A 9050-nucleotide genomic window follows, 5' to 3' on the forward strand; every position below is an offset into this window, starting at 1 on the left:
AATGAATGAGTCGGATTAAAAGGAACCAAAGAATCAGATAAAGGGAAGACCTCTTCTATTTGAGGATTAAGGTAATTACTCATCTGGACTGTCCAAAGGAGGATGAGTGGTCAAAGTGAAAGCAAAGAAGAAAATTTGAAGCAGAGGATCAAATGAAAGTGAGGAGGGATTAGGATCAAGGGCTGAGATTAAAAAAAAAAAACCTAAGTATAAAATGTCATAAGAACAGCTCTTCTAGAGAACTAGGGTTTTCTTTTTTGCTGTCCATCTCGGCCGTTACTTGTGCCTCCGCATCTCCGCCTCCGGCCACCTCTCAACTGTATTTTGTTCCTTCTTTTCTTCGTTTTTTCCTTTCTTTATCTTTTTCATTTTAGGGTTTTGATTTCTCTCCCCTCCTTCTTTAGGAAATTTCTCTGGTTTTGGTCCGAGAAATCCAATCCCGCATTTTGTTCTTCTCGCTCTTTCAATCCCTCTCACGGCCTTGTATTTCAACAGATCCGGAAAGGTAACTTCTTTTTTCATCTCTCTCAACATATTCAACACTAATCCTTAGCCTGATGTTGTTTTTTTGCTTCTACATTCTTCTGGATCTTCTTTTCTTCTTCCGTTTTTTTATAATTCGTAATTTATTTTTTTTACGATTCTACAACTAAAGATATCTGGTTCTGATTTCTTTTTATTTTTCTTACATCTAAGAAACAGATCTTGAGTAGGATATTCGTTTTGTGCTTTTTAATGATTTTGATTGTTTTTTTTTCCTAGGTTGTTTGTTTGTTGTCTCTGATTTTTTTTTATTGGTTGTTCTAATTTCTGGGTTTTATGCATGTTACTGACTTACTGATGTTGTTGTTTTTCCTAAATGTTATTTATAAATTCTTGGAATTTAATTGATTTTCCCTTCTTGAGTTTTGGATTCTGTATAAAATTGTTTGTTCTGGGGTTTTTTTATTTCAATACTTTCCACAATTTTGCATTCGACCATCTGATATGTTGATTCATGGCATATTAGGGTTCCTATACTCCTTTTCTATACTTGCTTGATTGTGGTTTCGATTAGGGTTCCTATATTTTGCAGTTAAAATAGATTTTTTTTTCTTATTTGATCTTTCTTATTTCTTTTGCAGGTTCTGTTGTTCTGATTCCTGTAGTTGGTTGATTCTTTCTTCCTCTCAACTCTCAAGCTTTGAAAGAGGAAGGAGGGTCTGTTCATTCTCCACGGCCACCTCTCCATAGTCACACCCAAGCTTTTGCAGGTTAGCTTGTACTTTATGTAAGTATCTTGTGCATATCTTGTGCTGGTGTCTTTGATCATCTCTTATTTATGTTTTTTCATATTTTAGGTAGATATCTCTTGATACTTTTGTGTTTGAGGGCTAGTACTTTATTTACTTTATTGAGAAGTGGTTTCTTGTGTACTTTTGTTTTTCTCTTAAGATGTCGCAAGGAGGAGCTTCTATTCCTAATGTTAGCGACCAATCTTCAAACTCCACAGGCTCAAGCAAAATGGTTGCAACCTCACGAAAGAGAAAGGCCATGAAGCCAAGGTCACAGGTGTGGGATCACTATACAAAATTTGTTAATAAGGAGGGTGAAAATAAGTCTAGGTGTAGGTACTGTGAGAAGGAGTTTCATAGTGATCCGCGAAAAAATGGAACTTCCGCACTTAGGAATCACATTTCTTCGTGCAAAAAGTTCCCCGCCAATATAAACACAAAGCAGGCACAATTGAATTTCCAATCGATCAAGGGACAAGAGGGGGACGACAGTGGCACCCTTACTAATTGGAAGTCTGATCAAGAGGCTATTAGAAATGCCTTAGCCCGTATGATAATTGTTGATGAACTTCCTTTTAAGTTTGTGGATAACGAAGGATTTAGAGATTTGATGTCGGTTGCGTGTCCTCGATTTCATATTCCGTCACGTTCAACAATTATAAGGGATTGCTTTCAATTTTTCTTGGATGAAAGGTTGAAGTTGAAAAAGCTTTTTAAACAATCAAGTCAATGGGTTTGTCTCACCACAGACACATGGTCCTCTTTGCAAAGAATTGACTATATGTGTCTCACAGCTCATTATATAGACAGTGACTGGAAATTGCACAAAAAGATAATAAATTTTTGTCAAATTTCTAGTCACGAAGGTGAAGCTATTGGTAAGGCTGTTGAGAAGTGTCTGCTTGAATGGGGGATTGATAAAGTGTTCACTATTACTGTGGACAATGCAAGTTCAAATGATGTTGCAGTTGAATACTTGAGGAGAAGAATAAACAACTGGGGGTCTAGTGTTCTGCAAGGAAAATATCTTCATATGAGGTGTATTGCACACATAATTAATTTAGTTGTGTGTGATGGCTTGAAAGAAGTGGGAATTTCAGTTGATCGTGTTCGGACGGCAATTAGATATGTGAGGAGTTCTCCAGCTAGGTTGAAGCTTTTCAAAGAGTGTGTTGAGATTGAAAGTATTCAAAGCAAGAGTTCGTTGTGTTTGGATGTTTCTACAAAATGGAACTCGACTTATTTGATGTTAAATGCAGCTGAAAAGCTTGAAAAAGCATTTAATAGATTTGACAATCAAGATCCTTTTTTCAGTAGTGAACTTGATTCGGGAGATGCGGATGGGATTAGGAAGCCTGACCGTGAAGATTGGGAAAATGTTAGGAGGATGACGACATTGCTTCAAAACTTCTATGAGTTCACCTTACGGGTTTCGGGCTCATTGCATGTTACATCCGACACTCTATTTGATGAAATTAGTGAGGTTGAATGTCTTTTCCGACAATGGAGTGAGAGTGATGATTTTAAGTTGGTAATGATGGCGAGGAGAATGAAAGAAAAGTATGACAAGTATTGGGGCGATATTGAAAAGATGAACAAGTTAATTTATATTGCGGCTGTTCTTGACCCTCGAAACAAGTTGGATTTTGTGAAGTTTGCTCTTATTGATATGTATGGAGATGAAAAAGGTAAGGAGTTGGGGGAAAAAGTGTTTGATGCCACATTAGAAATGTTCAATGAGTTAAATAATAAGAACACAATCAACACACCTCATGCTAATCAAGTTCACTTGGGGAAATCAAGTTCAAGTGAGAATTCTCGAAATTCACAAATGCAAGAACCGAGACAACATGTGTGGAAGATGATGATAGAAAAGTACAAGAAGCACAAGATCGAATCCGGAGGTGGGGATAACAAATCAGAGTTAGATAGATATTTAAGTGAAGATGCTGAAGATGATAGTGACGAGTTTGATATTTTAGGGTGGTGGAAACTTCATAGTCCTAGATTTCCTATCTTGTCACAAATAGCTCGGAGTGTATTGGCGGTTCCCATCTCCACCGTTGCTTCGGAGTCCTCATTTAGCACGGGGGGGCGTGTTCTTGATACATTTAGGAGCTCTTTGACTCCTAAGATAGTACAAGCTCTTATATGTACTCAAGATTGGCTTCGATCATCGTCAATGCCGATTAATGTCGAAGAAGCATTAGAGGATTTTGAAACTGTTGAAAATGGTAATCTTTGTATATTTTTATTTTTAAATTTTTTTTAGTGTGTTCTTTCTATTTTTTGACTTGGAACTTGATAATTTTTATATTTATATTCTTTTTTTTGTGGGTTTATATTTATATTCTTATTTGCAGAATTTTCAACTTCAACTATTGGAGAATTTCCTTCAAATGTAGATCTTTGAAGTCAAAGAATGAGGTTTCAAGTTTGTGGAATTCCCTTTTGGAAGGTTTCATCTTCTTTGTAAAGCACTATGTTAGTTCTTAATCAGTTGGTTTCATCATTTATGGGTCTACGAGAGAATATAACAACCTGTTACCATATTATTTATTATCAGCAATTCTATTTCAGGATGGGTCGCGGCCAAAGGATAGAATCCAGATTTGTCTAGTCGTAGGAGCAGTGTTCCACTTAGCAATGGGATGAGTTCTCAAACCGCCTTCATTGTTTCGTAGAAGCAGTGTTCCACTTCACTATGATGTAATTTTAATAGCATTCTGGGTTTTTTTAGCTCTTCAGATGATGATATTGAAGGGATTTTAACTAACTCTTTCACGGATATCTGAATTTTTTTTCTTAAGGAAGATGAATGGGCAATAGAGGTTTTGACTTGAAATTTCTTCAAGTCAAATATTTAATGAAGTAAGATCAAGATTAATTGCAACATGTCTGTTCTGTTCTGTTTGTTTACTCCTTGATTCTTGATCCTTGATTATAATTTCTTCTTAAAGCTTTGCTTTTTAGGCTAGGCCTACCAAAAATCTGGGCTTCTTCTGGCAAACATTATATTCACATTAAATTATTATGTTCTTATGGTTCTAATAAGAATTTTGTCAGAACACACACACGCACAAACATATCGATCAAATACAAATTGTGGTATGCAGGGCACATGGATCATTTTGATTTCAGATGCTCAACCTTGTTCAATTTGCATTGACCAGCCAGATACTGAGATTTTATACCTCTTACCTCTTTTACATGGCATGTAGGTTTCATCATTTATGGGTCTACGAGAGAATATAACAACCTGTTACCATATTATTTATTATCAGCAATTCTATTTCAGGATGGGTCGCGGCCAAAGGATAGAATCCAGATTTGTCTAGTCGTATGAGCAGTGTTCCACTTAGCAATGGGATGAGTTCTCAAACCGCCTTCATTGTTTCGTAGAAGCAGTGTTCCACTTCACTATGATGTAATTTTAATAGCATTCTGGGTTTTTTTAGCTCTTCAGATGATGATATTGAAGGGATTTTAACTAACTCTTTCACGGATATCCGAATTTTTTTTCTTAAGGAAGATGAATGGGCAATAGAGGTTTTGACTTGAAATGTCTTCAAGTCAAATATTTAATGAAGTAAGATCAAGATTAATTGCAACATGTCTGTTCTGTTCTGTTTGTTTACTCCTTGATTCTTGATCCTTGATTATAATTTCTTCTTAAAGCTTTGTTTTTTAGGCTAGGCCTACCAAAAATCTGGGCTTCTTCTGGCAAACATTATATTCACATTAAATTATTATGTTCTTATGGTTCTAATAAGAATTTTGTCAGAACACACACACGCACAAACATATGGATCAAATACTAATTGTGGTATGCAGGGCACATGGATCATTTTGATTTCAGATGCTCAACCTTGTTCAATTTGCATTGACCAGCCAGATACTGAGATTTTATACCTCTTACCTCTTTTACATGGCATGTAGGTTTCATCATTTATGGGTCTACGAGAGAATATAACAACCTGTTACCATATTATTTATTATCAGCAATTCTATTTCAGGATGGGTCGCGGCCAAAGGATAGAATCCAGATTTGTCTAGTCGTATGAGCAGTGTTCCACTTAGCAATGGGATGAGTTCTCAAACCGCCTTCATTGTTTCGTAGAAGCAGTGTTCCACTTCACTATGATGTAATTTTAATAGCATTCTGGGTTTTTTTAGCTCTTCAGATGATGATATTGAAGGGATTTTAACTAACTCTTTCACGGATATCCGAATTTTTTTTCTTAAGGAAGATGAATGGGCAATAGAGGTTTTGACTTGAAATGTCTTCAAGTCAAATATTTAATGAAGTAAGATCAAGATTAATTGCAACATGTCTGTTCTGTTCTGTTTGTTTACTCCTTGATTCTTGATCCTTGATTATAATTTCTTCTTAAAGCTTTGTTTTTTAGGCTAGGCCTACCAAAAATCTGGGCTTCTTCTGGCAAACATTATATTCACATTAAATTATTATGTTCTTATGGTTCTAATAAGAATTTTGTCAGAACACACACACGCACAAACATATGGATCAAATACTAATTGTGGTATGCAGGGCACATGGATCATTTTGATTTCAGATGCTCAACCTTGTTCAATTTGCATTGACCAGCCAGATACTGAGATTTTATACCTCTTACCTCTTTTACATGGCATGTAGGTTTCATCATTTATGGGTCTACGAGAGAATATAACAACCTGTTACCATATTATTTATTATCAGCAATTCTATTTCAGGATGGGTCGCGGCCAAAGGATAGAATCCAGATTTGTCTAGTCGTATGAGCAGTGTTCCACTTAGCAATGGGATGAGTTCTCAAACCGCCTTCATTGTTTCGTAGAAGCAGTGTTCCACTTCACTATGATGTAATTTTAATAGCATTCTGGGTTTTTTTAGCTCTTCAGATGATGATATTGAAGGGATTTTAACTAACTCTTTCACGGATATCCGAATTTTTTTTCTTAAGGAAGATGAATGGGCAATAGAGGTTTTGACTTGAAATGTCTTCAAGTCAAATATTTAATGAAGTAAGATCAAGATTAATTGCAACATGTCTGTTCTGTTCTGTTTGTTTACTCCTTGATTCTTGATCCTTGATTATAATTTCTTCTTAAAGCTTTGTTTTTTAGGCTAGGCCTACCAAAAATCTGGGCTTCTTCTGGCAAACATTATATTCACATTAAATTATTATGTTCTTATGGTTCTAATAAGAATTTTGTCAGAACACACACACGCACAAACATATGGATCAAATACTAATTGTGGTATGCAGGGCACATGGATCATTTTGATTTCAGATGCTCAACCTTGTTCAATTTGCATTGACCAGCCAGATACTGAGATTTTATACCTCTTACCTCTTTTACATGGCATGTAGGTTTCATCATTTATGGGTCTACGAGAGAATATAACAACCTGTTACCATATTATTTATTATCAGCAATTCTATTTCAGGATGGGTCGCGGCCAAAGGATAGAATCCAGATTTGTCTAGTCGTATGAGCAGTGTTCCACTTAGCAATGGGATGAGTTCTCAAACCGCCTTCATTGTTTCGTAGAAGCAGTGTTCCACTTCACTATGATGTAATTTTAATAGCATTCTGGGTTTTTTTAGCTCTTCAGATGATGATATTGAAGGGATTTTAACTAACTCTTTCACGGATATCCGAATTTTTTTTCTTAAGGAAGATGAATGGGCAATAGAGGTTTTGACTTGAAATGTCTTCAAGTCAAATATTTAATGAAGTAAGATCAAGATTAATTGCAACATGTCTGTTCTGTTCTGTTTGTTTACTCCTTGATTCTTGATCCTTGATTATAATTTCTTCTTAAAGCTTTGTTTTTTAGGCTAGGCCTACCAAAAATCTGGGCTTCTTCTGGCAAACATTATATTCACATTAAATTATTATGTTCTTATGGTTCTAATAAGAATTTTGTCAGAACACACACACGCACAAACATATGGATCAAATACTAATTGTGGTATGCAGGGCACATGGATCATTTTGATTTCAGATGCTCAACCTTGTTCAATTTGCATTGACCAGCCAGATACTGAGATTTTATACCTCTTACCTCTTTTACATGGCATGTAGGTTTCATCATTTATGGGTCTACGAGAGAATATAACAACCTGTTACCATATTATTTATTATCAGCAATTCTATTTCAGGATGGGTCGCGGCCAAAGGATAGAATCCAGATTTGTCTAGTCGTATGAGCAGTGTTCCACTTAGCAATGGGATGAGTTCTCAAACCGCCTTCATTGTTTCGTAGAAGCAGTGTTCCACTTCACTATGATGTAATTTTAATAGCATTCTGGGTTTTTTTAGCTCTTCAGATGATGATATTGAAGGGATTTTAACTAACTCTTTCACGGATATCCGAATTTTTTTTCTTAAGGAAGATGAATGGGCAATAGAGGTTTTGACTTGAAATGTCTTCAAGTCAAATATTTAATGAAGTAAGATCAAGATTAATTGCAACATGTCTGTTCTGTTCTGTTTGTTTACTCCTTGATTCTTGATCCTTGATTATAATTTCTTCTTAAAGCTTTGTTTTTTAGGCTAGGCCTACCAAAAATCTGGGCTTCTTCTGGCAAACATTATATTCACATTAAATTATTATGTTCTTATGGTTCTAATAAGAATTTTGTCAGAACACACACACGCACAAACATATGGATCAAATACTAATTGTGGTATGCAGGGCACATGGATCATTTTGATTTCAGATGCTCAACCTTGTTCAATTTGCATTGACCAGCCAGATACTGAGATTTTATACCTCTTACCTCTTTTACATGGCATGTAGGTTTCATCATTTATGGGTCTACGAGAGAATATAACAACCTGTTACCATATTATTTATTATCAGCAATTCTATTTCAGGATGGGTCGCGGCCAAAGGATAGAATCCAGATTTGTCTAGTCGTATGAGCAGTGTTCCACTTAGCAATGGGATGAGTTCTCAAACCGCCTTCATTGTTTCGTAGAAGCAGTGTTCCACTTCACTATGATGTAATTTTAATAGCATTCTGGGTTTTTTTAGCTCTTCAGATGATGATATTGAAGGGATTTTAACTAACTCTTTCACGGATATCCGAATTTTTTTTCTTAAGGAAGATGAATGGGCAATAGAGGTTTTGACTTGAAATGTCTTCAAGTCAAATATTTAATGAAGTAAGATCAAGATTAATTGCAACATGTCTGTTCTGTTCTGTTTGTTTACTCCTTGATTCTTGATCCTTGATTATAATTTCTTCTTAAAGCTTTGTTTTTTAGGCTAGGCCTACCAAAAATCTGGGCTTCTTCTGGCAAACATTATATTCACATTAAATTATTATGTTCTTATGGTTCTAATAAGAATTTTGTCAGAACACACACACGCACAAACATATGGATCAAATACTAATTGTGGTATGCAGGGCACATGGATCATTTTGATTTCAGATGCTCAACCTTGTTCAATTTGCATTGACCAGCCAGATACTGAGATTTTATAAGATGCCCACAAATCCTCTTACCTCTTTTACATGGCATGTACCCCCTTTTAATGGTTTTTATGTAGAAACCCCACAAGCCAAACCCCATTGTTAAGTTCTGTTGAAAATATGATGCGAATGATCAGAACCAATGTCTGTAAGTTAAAAAAATACACATGTTTCATCTTATAGAAAGTGAAAAGGAGATTTATTTTAGTGATTCTTGGCTGAAAAGAGAAGACTCGTCTTTTCTTTGTCGTTATATTGATATTTCTAGATATATATGGGAGCTGTT

At 35.5% G+C, this 9050-nt stretch overlaps 1 long non-coding RNA gene across 2 annotated transcripts; it reads left to right on the top strand.

The window, feature by feature from the left end:
* Nucleotides 1-4467: 4467 nt before the first annotated feature.
* Nucleotides 4468-8520, top strand: LOC143847164 (uncharacterized). 2 transcript variants are annotated; one of them, XR_013234956.1, is made up of 7 exons: nt 4468-4491; nt 4573-4863; nt 5214-5581; nt 5932-6299; nt 6650-7017; nt 7368-7735; nt 8086-8520. It is a non-coding gene; the product is annotated as an uncharacterized LOC143847164 (long non-coding RNA). The 2 variants fall into 2 exon arrangements; XR_013234955.1 differs by lacking the exons at nt 4468-4491; nt 4573-4863 and having other exon boundaries at nt 5192-5581.
* The last annotated feature ends 530 nt before the right edge of the window (nt 8521-9050 follow it).

The sequence above is a fragment of the Tasmannia lanceolata genome, unplaced genomic scaffold (assembly GCF_043159265.1).
Source record: "Tasmannia lanceolata isolate RefF3 unplaced genomic scaffold, GAP_Taslan_0.1 ptg000015l, whole genome shotgun sequence".
NCBI classification, from domain to species: Eukaryota; Viridiplantae; Streptophyta; class Magnoliopsida; order Canellales; family Winteraceae; genus Tasmannia; species Tasmannia lanceolata.